Here is a 14,920-nt window from a genome sequence, read left to right on the forward strand (position 1 = left end):
ACCAAATAAGGAACTGCAGGGAAGCCAGGAAGAGTGACAAGAAACCCCTCCCATAAAGCCCCAACTATGCACCAATCACACTGCGTCCCTGGGTCTAACAGGGCAGGGGGTGTGGACCAGGCCCAGGTTGCTCTGTGATTGGTTGGCAAGGGTGAACCTCTGGGGAGGAGGTTTTCCTCCTCACCTCTGGTAAACGCCATTTAATAATGGTATCCCTATAGCTGAGGCTGCCGCATGAAAAGATGAATGGGCTTCCCCTCTCACAGTGATGAATAACCACCATAAAACTCTACATAATTCATAGTTCATTCTTAAATAAGAATTGCCAATCCTTTCAGAGTCATTTCTATGAATTTCAATATTCTCTGATTTCTCTTCAAAATAAAAGCTGCTGTAAAAATTTTAAAAAAATAAAAGCTGCTCTAAAAATGGCAATCAGGCATTTTAATTGTCTCCCTCTGTCAAATCCAAAACAAGTGGTTTCCCTGGTAACACAGATATAGCTGAAGTTCCTTCCTCAGTCCAACATAACAGCATACTGTAATTATAAAATACGCTTAATGTCCAGAATTCATAAATGTAAGTGATACATTTCCTCACCTGTGTGGCATTGCTATTCTCAGCTCCTTTTGTTTCTATTGTTATATATGGTTGAGCTCCACAATCTTAAAAATCTAAGGGTGGGGATGATTTATTATAAATCTGATTGTGGGGGAAGAAAAAAACCCTGAAAGCTAATGCACTGTGTATGGTTAAAGAATGCAGTGTCCTGTGTACAGATTTTGGGATCTATATTTTGATCAGAAGAGAACATGTTTATGATTGTGTAAAGGTACAGAGTGGCTCTTAAGAATACAGAATTGAGCTCAAGAGTAATCAGGCCTTTTACAAGAAGAGCTAAATGAGAAATCTAAATTCCTCTGGGAAAAAAGGATCTTTCTTATTTGGTTTGGGACAGCATTATTCTGTAACTTTTATACTAAAGAGGTCTTATGGATAAGAAATGAGGGGAATCTAGCTTTTACTCTATTTCAGCATGAAGTTCTGTCCATTCTACCTCCCCTCCATCTCAGTTTATACCTACTGCTCGGCACGTCTATGACTTGCTGACCGGGTGACTGCTCAGTCTTCCTGCATCAGGTATGTCCACCTCAGACAGCACACCCTCATCAGAAACAGCCAGGTAATCCCTGCCTCTTTGAGCTTCTCTTGGTCCTTTGCTGCCAACGTCCTCGGCTGCAGTTCACACCCACTCTGTTCATTTCCTAAATTCCTCTTAATCCTCTACAAAAGAAAGATGCTAAACCCCCAATACTCCACTAAAACTGCTTCTGGAAGAATACAGAGGTGCTCCCCTTTCACTAGTCTCTCATTCTCCTCAACTTCTCCAAAGTGTTCAACACTGTTTGACCACCCTCTCCCCTCTCCCTCACTCCCAAGACCTGCAGCTTCTTTATGAAGGTTTTCTTCCCACTTCTCTGACCATACCTTTGTTGCCTTCTTCTCTTCATCCTCTAACTCGGGATATCCACAAAGACTCTCTCGGAGGGCCAACACTCTCTAACGACCACTTCTAACCTGAATTTTTGCACCTTATTTCCAAATGACTAAAAGATATTCTTCCCGTTGGAATGCCCTGCTAGTCATCTCAAACTTTTTCAAAATTGGTGGATCCGTTTTTCTACTTAAAGCAGTGCTTATTATGACTACTCCCATTTCCTTCAGTGGGCCCATATTCCAGTGTCCCAGACTGAAATCTATGACTCTTTCCTGCTGTGCAATAGGTGTTCCATGTGAGTTGAACACTGTTAGATGTTTCATACAATAATCCAACTGAATCCTTGAGTAACCCTTACGTGTTCCCCATCCACCCCGTACCTTCCCTCCACCAACACTGTTTCAAACTACTGTCTTCTACAGAACGCCTTTTCACTTAGTCTGTTCCTTTCATTCCCAGGCCCATCATCTAAATCCAAAGGTTTAAAGGCCGAGAGAAATGGAAGTACCTTCAACATCCTCTCCTCCAATTTCCTCATTTCCATATAACGGGATACCTAGAGAGACAATGATTTTCCCAAGTTCACCCAGGTACCAAGAACCAGACTCTGAGTTCAAATCCTTTATTCCCTCTTCTTAAAATTGTTTACCGTAGTAGCTGCTCTCCAAAGATGCCTCCTAATGAGCCACACTGCCCTACACTGCATCTGAGCTGGCTTGTGTAACCAACAAGGGATGCTGCCTGACTGTGGAGGCCGTCACAGGAAGTACTGCAGCTCTCACCCTTGCCTCCGTGAACGTGCTGTCGGGCTCCCTGAGCCACCTTGTAAGAAAGCCCGACTACTCTGAGACTGCCATGCTAGGAGGAAGCCCATGCTAACTTTATGGAGAGGCTGCTGGGAGAGGGACGGAGAGAAGCAGACGCAGAGGAAGAGGAGAGAGAGAGTATGAGCCAGTGTACACGCTCACATGGCCGGTCTCCAGCTCTGCCAGCCATGCCAGCCTGGAGCCAGACCTGAGAGTGAAGAATCCATCTTAGTCATCCAGGTAGTTGCCCCTTTAGATGACTCCAGCCCTTGCCACCATCAGACTGCAACCACACGAGGGACTCCAAGTGAGAATGTCGAGCCAAGCCCGATCGACCCGCGAAACAATGAAAAGTAATAAAAACTTGATAATTTAAGCCACTAAGTTTGAAGTGATTTGTTATATAGCAAGAAATAACCAGAACAATTATTATGAGGATAAATGAGATGTTATACACAAAGCACTTAAAACATCATATGACGACTTCCCTGGGGGTCCAGTGGTTAAGGACTCCATGCTTCCACTGCAGGGGGCCCGGGTTCAATCCCTGGTGGGGGAACTAAGATCCCACATGCTGCGTGGGATGCGTGGCCAAACAAACAACCAACCAAAAATCAACCCCACCCCCCCAAAAAAAACCCAACATCTGATACATAGTGATAAACAGGTATTAGGTGATGATGATGATATCATCATCGTAACTATTCCATGAAGGTACCTACATACTTTAACTCCCAGGCTTATCCTTTTTCTAAAAAAACATATCATGTTTCCTTCCAATTGCATCACATCGTTCCATGTCTCAGACCCAAAACACTATAATTGCTTCTTAGCTCATCTCCTTTGGCTTTTCTCCCTCCAACCCCTTTCTGATCTCCACTGCCAGGCCAGCTTTCCTGAGATCCAGCCTCAGCCTGCCACTCCAAAGCCAGTCACTGACGACTCGGCATCACCTGCTTCACCTTCCAGACTCCTCTGGGAACTCCAGCCTGACAACCTCTGACCCTAATCCCCAACTCCAAGCCCATCTTCAACAGCTCTTTACACCCTTGCTCTGTTCCCAACAGGCTACTATGCCACCCATCCCTACAATATAGCAGATGGTCCCGTTTTCCTATCTCTACTCACAGTGAATTCACTGCCTAGAGTACTCTGCTTCTTTTATTCCATCTACCTCAAGCTGGTCTTTCAAAGTCAGATTTAAATCATTCAAAGTACATATCAAAACCAAATATTCCAGCCCTTCTCCAAACTCTGTTTTACACTCACTCCTTTATTTAACGATTACTTGTTATTCTCCTATTATATTCCAGACACTGTCCTGGATACTGGGGACATAGCAGTGAATAAAGGTTTTTCACCTGGAGCTTGCATTCAACAACTAAGTCAGTAAATATATAATATGTCATGTGATGGTAGATGCAATAGAGAAAAAGAAATGATAAGGAGGGTATGAAGTGTTAGGGATAAAGGTTCCTCTCTTATAAGATGATCAGGGAAAGCCTCTTTGATGAGGTGACACACACTGAGACCTGAAGAAAGAGAGGCACGTGGATATCTGGAAGGAGAGGGAGTCAAGTGTTGGGTTTGCCGAGGGCAAAGGCTCTGAGGCAGGAGCAGGCCTTGTGAGCTCCCCCAGAGCAACGTAGGTCATACAATCATTTAAATCCTAACTATGCTTTATGGGGGTTCTCAGCCATATCAGACCTACTGCTCCCTTTTTGTATCCATCCATCAATCTGTTTTATTCTTTGATGAACTTCAAACTAAGTGACTTCTTTCTTTTTGTAACAAATACTTTTTATCCTGAAATGAAATTCCTAAATGCTCTTCCTGCATACACACTTTACTAAATGTATACATACATACTAAGTAAATCCTTATATAGATACTTAAAAAAAAACAAAACCCTGTATAATGGCTTATCACTAACATAATGGTGAAGAAGAATAATTTATATTAAACACTGCAAAATAGAAATACTTGTACAGAACTACGTTTAAAAAATAATAAAATAGTCAAAAGCTTATATTCTACTATCACTTACTAGTTGTGTAACCTTGAGAAAGTTATTTAAACTTTCCATACTTCAGTTTACTCATCTGGAAAATGAGAATAATAATAGTATTTTCCTTACAGGTTGTTGTGAGTTTTAATCAGTACATACACATAAAGCACTTAGCACATCACGTGCTATGTAAGTGTTTGCTCTGATTCCTCTGATGTGGAGAAATTACCATGAATGTGAAAGCAAAATGGAAATATCTACAGGAGTGCTGTAGTGGAGGGATGATCTTTTTCGTAAGTGGTGAATGGCTCTTGGAAAGGTTTTCAAATGTAACAAAGTACCATCCTCCCTCAATATACACTGTGGTTGCATTACTCAAAAATTTAGTGTGGATTAAAACCATGCAAAAAACATTTTGCATTTATATGTAAAAAGTAGTTGTGTTCTAGGCTCAGATAACCATGAGTGAATTTTTCAACCTACGTGAATGGTTGCTGACACAGAGAAACACTCCCTGGTGAAGGACTACCCCATGTGTTCTAGGACGTCAAGCCTCCCTGGCTCTGTCCGTGAAATGCCAGGAGTCCAGTCCCATCAGTGTACCTGAAATTTCCTCAATGTTTCCCAGTGTTAAGTAACACTGTCCTAGTTGCTACAACTGCCTTGAACTTTGTCTCCTCAACCAGGGTGGAGGATGCTTGAGGCAAGAAGGTATTCTTTCTTTATATTTCTCAAAGTAGATAGTGAGCCACAGGCACAAAGAGATTCAACTGTAAATCCCTACTTTGCTGTAGCAGGGGAGATAATAGTAAGAGCAGAGTGGTAGTAGTAGTAGTTGTAGTAGTAATAATAATATCAAGTAAAAAGTACCAAGGAAGGTTTCCATATTTCTAGGGAATAAGAAATCTTTTTTTTTAACACTCTGAGCCAAATTAAAATTCATTTAATTATTCCCATTATAAGAAGCAGACTAGAAACTCCTTTCCATTGCCACAGTTGTAGAGCCTGCAGAAAGAAATCTAGACAACCCGGAAGAGAAATATGGATGGAGCCCGAGAGATACAATGTTTATAGACAGACTTGGCTTCTGACAGTTTTAATGGGGAAACCGTAACAGGAATTTTACAGCATTTATTAGGCACCTACTTTGCACCAAGTGCTTTATATTTATATCTTATCTCTAATCTTTGCAACATCCTGGGTAGATAGATATCATCCCCATTTTAAAGAATGAAAAGACAGACACTCTTAAATAGTCAATAACTTGCCCTGGACGTGGCAGGGCTGAGATGAGAGTCTAGGTCTCTTTTAGTCTTTGCTCTTCATGGTGGATGAAGAGCTCGTCATATAATTAGGCTGATTCAAACTCTATGATAAATGGTATGAATTTAGGAGTGGATTCATTTATTCTTAATCCTTGTGCTGATTCCACCTACTAACTAGTGCAGTCAGGAAGCTGGTGCCCAGAGAAAGGCAGCTTCACCTGACAGTGAGACCTACTTGTGTGTGTGGGTACCATGTGAACAAGATGCCCTCACACACAGGGAGAACTCAGGTTTCCTGAGTTTCCTCTCAAACATCCAAATGATTTCACATATGAATGTGTGTGTATGTACCAAAAGAGAAAAAATACATAATTTTCTGTAGCATTCAGTTCTCTTTTCCTAATAATAATCTTCAGGATCTCTAGATGTCACTCCTATTTTATTCTTCATTTCATTGGTCCTTAAGCGATACCCCAAGCAACCAACAACCTTTGTGGACTATTTCAGGATATTTAAAAATCTGCTGATGGAGTGGAGTCTTTGATATACTAACACATGCTGACATCACTGCCTCTGCAACAGAGGTCAAGAGAGAGAAAACATTTTTGAATAGGGAAAAAGGAAAAGAAATAAGTCAAACTGTGAGAAAACTGAGGCTCAGAAGGTCAAGTGTTTTAGCCAAGGTCACAAAGCCAAAGTAGCAGTGTTGGGATTTGAACGCAGGCTGTGTGGCCTCAGAGTACTCCAAATTGCCAAAACAGTATTTCAGGCATTCATCTGCATTTACCCTAGAGTCTGTAAACAATATGTCTATTAACATAATAAATTCTAAGCTATATAATCTATTATTGTCCTTGAAATATTTAAAAATTAGTTAAAATAAGTGTTATTAACTCTTAGATTTCTCCCAACTAAGGGATATTCCTGGCAACAGCAGTGCTTTTGGTAGAATTTACATCTGAAAATAGTTTATCCTATAATCAGTTATATTTATTTTACACCTTTCTACTTAGGATCAAGTTCTGGGAGTTGTTATTAATCAAGAAGCAAATCTGTATAAAGTAGGCTGTCACATATCCAATACTGCTCGGCTTAACATATGCAAATCTAATTGCTAAAAGACCCTGGAAGAATTCTGAGGTAAGGTTAAACTTCAGATATTAAATACAATAACGACAGCATACCAGTGTCTCTGAAATCACTGAGTGTTCTTTTGCTTTCAAACGACTTAAAAGTAGTTTTGGAGGCAGACAATGATCTAGAATTAATTGACAACCTGTATTTCAAATAACAGAATTTTAAATCTATTTTTACATTATAAAAACGACACTTTCTTTGATTAACGCTAATAGTACAAAAACAACACAAGTAAATCCACTAAATCTGTTTGTGTTTACTGCCCTCTAGTGATAAGGGATCCAAATGCGATTTAAAGAACAGCTCTGTTCCTGAAAAGCCATCACATTTCAGAAAACAAAAACATGTTTTATAAATATTTTGGAGGCTTGAGATTAAGAGGAACTCCTGATTGATTTGGGGTTTTTTCAGGTTGATTTTTTTTTGAAACCTAAAAATCATCTGAAAAGCTAAGAATCATTCTTTAATTAACCTGGTTAGAAAGTTTTCACCAAAATATAGTTTTATTTAAAACAGGAAAAACCTGTAACATTTACTGAGAAAGAAATTCTAATATAAGAAACCTTATCTTTGTTGAAAGGTTCCTTAAAGCTGAAATAACATGAGAACTGATGGGATAATACCTTTATTTAAATTTCTCTTCCACATGGGCTAACTCTCATTAAATGTTAGCATAGTATCCTATAATTGTTAATACAGTTTGAATCATACAGAGTAGATCCATAGTGTTCTCTGTTCATAACTCATTAGTAAATCTAGCTGAAATCACCACGCCATTATCATCATAATACCTACCAAGGACTTCCGTTTCACTGAAGAATAATTAAGGCAATGAATGGGTATACAAGCCTCACATAAAGGAAGCGTCCACAGAAGTAATGTTGCATGAAAGGGAACTTCCTACTTACAGAGAAAATTAGGACCCCTAATTCACTTAAACTGTCCTAATACCAATTCTCCATGTTTATGATGACTACTATAATCACCACAAAATACTTAGGTACCGCTCTGTACCTCACGGTATGCTTTGTGAAAACAATTTAAACAGAGAATACCTGTCTTCTAAAGCAATAATAAAAAATGCAAACAGGCATATTTCTATAAATCCATATTCAATCTTTTATGAACATCACTTTTAGATGTGAATCTTATAGTAATTTAAGTCATAAAATTTGGCCAGGATGCAGGGAAAATGGAACTCTCACACATTGCTGGTGGGAATGCAAAACAGTGTAGCAACTTTGGAAAACAGTGTGGCACTTTCTTATAAAGTCAACAAGAACACCGACTATATGATCCAACAATCCCACTTCTAGTCATTTACCCAAGAGAAATGAAAACATGTGTCCAAAGAGCTATGTATAAATGTTTCTAGAAATTCTATTAATAGCAGAAACCTGGAAAAAGCCCAGATGTCAATCGACTGGTGCATGGATAAATTGTGGTACATCCATAAAATGAAATATTAGAAAGCAATAAAAAGAAACATTAATAATACATGCAACAAGCTATTAATGGATGAATCTCAAAAGCATTATGAAAAGTGAAAGAAGCCATTAACAAAAGGCTATATATACATACACACACACACACACACACACAAACACACACACACACACTGTATGATTTCATTCATGACATTCTGGAAAGGCAAAACTATAGGGACAGTCAGATCACTGGTTTCCAGTCACTGGGAGCAGGGGAGGGGAATGACTACAAAGGAGCAAGAGAAAACTTTTTGGGTGAGGGAAATATTTTATATCTAGATTATTGTGGTAGTTTTACCATTGTATAATTTGTCAAAAAACATTCAACTATATCTTTAAAAAGTACATCTTATCAATCTGTAAATTTTACCTGACTTTAAAAAATGTTAGGTGATGTTATCAAATTATGTTAATTCCAAATTTGCTTAACTTTGCCTAAAGAAGAATGAAAAACAAAAATCTGAAGCATAGTTCCATTTGGTAAAATAAGATTTGTACCCTTCTAAAGACAGCCACCATAATATTCCAGTCTAACATGCATATGTTTGTCTAAAATCTGTGCCAGCTTTGAATAAAACAATATATAGTAAATTCCCAGTTACAAAGCCTTTAGGCAATATAATAACCAATGAAAGTATTCTCATAAGTACTAATAACATTTTAATCTTAATCCTTTAGAACGACATATTCCCTAAAATACTTCAGGCATTTTCCTGCTTTCTTAAACAAACCAAACTATCTTAATTTAATTATTTTATGGTGACCCTGGGCCACCATTATTCACTCATCTCTGAAAAGTCAACACATGTTCATTGTATGCTCATCTACTCCAAGCACTGTGCCAGCTGCTAGAGATAGAAAAATCCAGTAAAGTGGGTAGAGTAGCCTGCAGAAAACTGAATAGTCCCATTGCTGTATTCTTTTTGAGTCCTTCTGTCCTTTTTTCATGGGTTTTAGTTTTTTCTGAGTCCTTGGTTGTCAGCCTGTTCTCCTATGGTCAATATATCTGCCTCCTTATACTCAATATAGCGTCCCTTTCCCCTTTCCGTTATGACGGGTTTTTGTCTAAGGCAGCATTTCCCAGAACGCGTTGTAAAGAACAGCAGTGCCATGTGATCATTCCCAAAGAAGACATCCAGTGTCAAACTTCTGACATAGTGCTAACCTTCTTGGAAGTTGTGTACTTTAGCACATTAAAGGCTCTGCCAAGACCCATACTACGTAACTTTGTTTTATTTTGTTTAACTTAGTATTTCTCAAAATCATTCCAGTACTTAATTCTGCTCCCTTCACATTTATTAACAAGCAAAAATGAACAAAAATACCAGGATTTCATTGAAAATTCTTGTGGAAAGTAATGGTCTTTAGCTCTCAAGTAATAAAAATGTTTAGAACGGTTATTCACTTACTCAACAAATTTTTACTAAATGGCTACTATGTGCCAGCATGAGGGATATAGTACTGAACAAGACAGAAGAGTTCTCTGCTCATGTAAGCCTTGGACTCTTGGGGCAAAAAGACAAAAAACAAGCAGACAAAAAAAAAAAATGAGTGACAAACATGCTGGATAAAAAGAAAAGGGGGTAACATGATACTGTGATGGTAGACTATTAAATAGTCAGGAAGGTAATATCTGAGATGAGATACTGATGACTAGAAAGAGCTGAAAGATTTGGACCAAAGCACTCTGAGCAAGGGCTAGAAAAACACAGCCAGCATGATGGAGGATAGGTATGCGGAATGAGATTGGAGATGGGTCAGGGCAAGATCATGCGGTCCTTGCAAGCCTTCCAGAGGGGGTGGGGTACCACCAGAAGGTTCTGAGCAGGGAGTGACATGACATGGTTTACATTTTAAAAACTTGCCTCTGTAGAGGATAGCTCATAGAGAGGCAAAAGCAGATAGAAGAGGAAGAAGCATGGAGGAAGAGTTGATAAGACTTGAACGCTGGAAGTGAAGAAATAAGAAGAATCAATTCCTAGACTCCCTGCCTTGAATGGATATTTGTGCCCTTTGCTGTGGAGAAACCTGGGGGAGGTAAAGATTTGGAGGAGGATAAAGAAGGAGAAAGAAGAGTGCTATGAAGTTCTTCAGAGTTCTGGATGAGAAAAGCTATCAGATGATGGAATGGTGAATATACAGTTACTTTCAAATACTCTAATGACATTACATTAGGATAGACCACGTTCATCCAGATCTTTTAATATGTTTTTAGAATAGCCAAAAAGAAAGGGCATCAACGGATAATCTATTTTTAAAAATCCCATCCTCATAGCAAATTATTAATGTGAAAGCCTAAGCAAGGTCACACAACATAACCAAAATTAGAATCTAACACTCATAGCTGGCAATATTTTTATTAAAGTGATATGTCTTCTTTAGGCATTTTTGGAAGGAAGACTTTACTACAGGCAATCATAAACACAATTAAAAATCGTGCAATGATGGGAATTTTTTTTTTTTTTTTTTTGCAACAGTGACAGAAGAGTAGAGTAAGAGAATGATGAGAAATACGATAGTATAGGGCATTGGTTTCTCTAGCTGACTTCACCTGAGTTCTAATCTTGACCCGGCCTCTTATGAGCACAATAATATACAGCAAGCTATTTAAGGTCTCTGGGTTGTGTGGAGGATTGGAGTTAATGAAAGTCATCTAGGACAGTGTGTTAAGTAGATGTCAGGAACGCGATAAGTTATTTACATTGGGACCAGAAACACTGAAACTTGTCATAAGGAAAACAATCTGGTTAAAACAGCTGTATGAAGATTCCTAGAGTAATATCTACCCAATTGCTTATGCAATCAATGGTTTGTCTGAAAACTATTAGAATCACTGATACCAGTGGAAAATGCTTTTGGAGATATCAAACAAACAGGGATAATTTTCTCAGGATGCACTGACCTGACAAATGCAAGGACATCCCTTCAGGTTTCAGGACCAAATTCCAATCTCCAGAGGAAAAGGTAGGTACAACTTTACAGGTGCCTTCGAATCAAGGAGATCAAGCCCAGTACCAATGAGGATTTAAGATGCTAATCCTTTCAATCAGCAAATATTTAATTAGCACCAACTATGTGTTAGCTACGGTTCCAGGCACTAAGGGAAGGTCAGTCGGCAAACTGCTCTGAAGTAGCTTACTTAGTAGTGTGTGGAATTCAGAAGGTAAACAGGTGTGCACAGTAGCCATCCCACCTTCCTTTTTTTAATATATAAATTTATTTATATTACTTATTTTATTTTTGGCCGAGTTGGGTCTTCGTCGCTTCGCGTGGGCTTTCTCTAGTTCTGGCGAGTGGGGGCTACTCTTTGTTGCGGTGCGTGGGTTTCTTGTTGTGGTGGCTTCTCTTGTTGTGGAGCACGGGCTCTAGGAGTACGGGCTTCAGTAGTTGTGGCTCGCGGGTTCTAGAGCGCAGGCTCAGTAGTTGTGGCGCACGGGCTTGGTTGCTCCGCAGCATGTGGGATCTTCCCGGACCAGGGCTCGAACCCATGTCCGCTGCATTGGCAGGCGGATTCTTAACCACTGCGCCACCAGAGAAGCCCCCCACATTCCTTTTATGAGCCTTCCAGAGGCTGGACATGTGAAAAATCCATATCCTCAATGCCCTTGCAGCTAAAGTTTCAGATGTGATTTAATTTCTTCCAATCAGAACCCCCACTCCTTCCCACAAATTAAACAGCTGTCAATCTAATTGCTATTTCTTTGTAGATAACCTGCCTCTTCTCTCTGGCTGTGTTGGGATCTATTTGTTTCTGTGATTTCTCTGGATGTGAGTTTCTTTTAAAAAAATTTCCTGCTTGGAATTCACTGAACTTCTAGAATATTTCCTCTTCCCCATTCTCTTTATTCTCTCCTGGAATTCAAATTAGATACATGTTGCCATTTTGCTGGAAAAGGAAGTCTTGTCATATTTTAAGTGTACTGTATTTTATCTATAAAATACAGTGTAAGGTTAGATAATTGTCATTAATACTATAGCAGTCATTTTTATTCAAAATACTGCTTTTAAACAATTTTTTAAAATTAAACAGGATTATTCTTATATCTTGAGAGTAAATTACTGGCACTAAAATATTTGAAAAACAAATTCAATTTTTCTAATTGCCCATAAACTAAGATGCACCTATATATTCCTTCTAACAAAGCACTTAGACCTGAAAACCTGGTTTAAAAAAATAATTTAATCTATTTTTATTCATACTTCAATAAAAATTGGTATTAACCACCATGACATTTATTCTTCTAAAATACCTGTCTATATTTGTATCCTTCGGAGGGGAGAACGTAAAACTTTTTGCCTCTGAGAGTAAAGCAAAATAAAATAATACAACTAAAACCAGACAACAAAGTCTGTTTTACTTGACCTTCCAAATGTGAATCTAATGCCCTGTGAGACAGCACGTCAACCATACACATGAGGTGAAGCAGGCTCATCAAACAGAGGACAGTGCTTGGATTCTGCGGACTACGTCCATGCTGGAAAGCCCCTCTGAAGACATCTAGTCCAACCTTCTACCCAGACGGGAGTCCTACAACTCTTCATAATTAAGGTCCACCTCTCCTGGATTTCTTCTACTCTTGTGTAAGTTCATTCCACATTGGGTGAACGAATGTAGTTTTAAAACACTGAGATGATATTGAGCTAATGGTCATTTGCTTACATCGAGCTAATACCGTTCTTCAAAAGCCCTTTATAAACCCCTCAAAGTTGATCTGACTCTGGACGCAGCAGATGAAAAATGATACGGCTCAGGGCTTTTATTACAGAAGTTGCAACAAACAGAAGAGTAGTTCACATCCTTAACTAGTCACATAAAAAAAAACCCCAAACAACCCAATCTAAAACTGGGCAGAAGACCTAAATAGACATTTCTCCAAAGAAGATGTACAGATTGCCAACAAACACATGAAAGGATGTTCAACATCATTAATCATTAGAGAAATGCAAATCAAAACTACAATGAGATATCATCACACACTGGTCAGAATGGCCATCATCAAAAAATCTACAAACAATAAATGCTGGAGAGGGTGTGGAGAAAAGGGAACCCTCTTGCGCTGTTGGTGGGAATGTGAATTGATACAGCCACTATGGAGAACAGTATGAAGGTTCCTTAAAAAACTAAAAATAGAACTACCATACGACCCAGCAATCCCACTACTGGGCATATACCCTGAGAAAACCATAATTCAAAAAGAGTCATGAACCAAAATCTTCATCGCAGCTCTATTTACAATAACCAGGACATGGAAGCAACGTAAGTGTCCATCTACAGATGAATGGATAAAGAAGATGTGGCACATATATACAGTGGAATATTACTCAGCCATAAAAAGAAACGAAATTGAGTTACTTGTAGTGAGGTGGATGGACCCAGAGACTGTCATACAGAGTGAAGTAAGTCAGAAAGAGAAAGACAAATACCGTATGCTAACACATATATATGGAATTTCAGGGGGAAAAATGTCATGAAGAACCTAGGGGTAAGACGGGAATAAAGACACAGACCTACTAGAGAATGGACTTGAGGATATGGGGAGGGGGAAGGGTAAGCTGGGACAAAGTGAGAGAGTGGCATGGACATATATACACTACCAAACATAAAATAGATAGCTAGTGGGAAGCAGCCACATAGCACAGGGAGATCAGCTCAGTGCTTTGTGACCACCTAGAGGGGTGGGATAGGGAGGGTGGGAGGGAGGGAGACGCAAGAGGGAAGAGATATGGGGACATCTGTATATGTATAACTGATTCACTTTGTTATAAAGCAGAAACTAACACACCATTGTAAAGCAATTATACTCCAATAAAGATGTTTAAAAAAACAAACAAACAAAACAAAAACCAAAGCCAAAAAACAAACAAAAAAACACTCCAGGTCTTACAAACAGTGATCAACAGTTAAACGTGAGCAATTTCAGCTGGGGCTGTCACTTTCCCTTAACAGCTAGGGAAGCAAGCATGTGAATCAGAACATATGAACTTCCATTTGGGATATTAAGAAAACTCACCAAACAGATGGCTTTAATAGAGCTTCCAGAATACCAGTTCTAATAATTCATATTATATGGGTCTCTAAAACGCATAGTAGAAAATAGTAATGGATGATATTTATTGATTGATATTGATAAATATTTATTTATTGTCTACTATGTGTCAGGAATAGTGCTGAATACTTGCCTGGCATCATCTCATTTATTTCTAATACCAATCCTATGAGGACTACTATTATTCCCATTTTACAGATGAGCCTGAAGGTCTTAACCATCAATTCTGTACAGGCAACTCCCAGGTTGCCTGTCTTTTCACCAGAAATCCAGTCATGACAATTGAAGGCCTATAGGATATTTCTACTTCGATATATAATTTCACTCCAATTTCATGTCTAAAAATTTAACTGCCATATTCTCCACCCCACTCTCTTCAAATAACCTTCTCTTCCTGATTTTCCAACCATCGTCCTGTTATTACCTCGGTTGAGAATTTCATACTTTCCTCTGGCTGCAGTGCCTTCCCCCGAAAAGTCTGATATATCTTGCCACCTTTCCTGCAGTCTTTCTCCTAACCATTCCTTTCTTTTCCTTCCCATCGTATTTCAGGCCCTCCTTACTTATATGCCTAATTCCCTAATGGATTTGTTTTGCTTTCATTATTTCCCCTCAGTATGATCCATCCTGCATACTACCATCAGATTTATCTTTCTAAAATCATTTTGTTAC

At 38.9% G+C, this 14,920-nt stretch overlaps 1 protein-coding gene across 4 annotated transcripts in view; it reads right to left on the reverse strand.

Annotated features, from left to right (window-relative positions):
- The window catches only part of PDE4D (phosphodiesterase 4D), an 867,194-nt gene that overhangs the window by 20,091 nt on the left and 832,183 nt on the right, over window positions 1-14,920 (reverse strand). The window lies entirely within an intron of this gene.

Source organism: Phocoena phocoena, chromosome 3 (genome assembly GCF_963924675.1).
Source record: "Phocoena phocoena chromosome 3, mPhoPho1.1, whole genome shotgun sequence".
NCBI classification, from domain to species: Eukaryota; Metazoa; Chordata; class Mammalia; order Artiodactyla; family Phocoenidae; genus Phocoena; species Phocoena phocoena.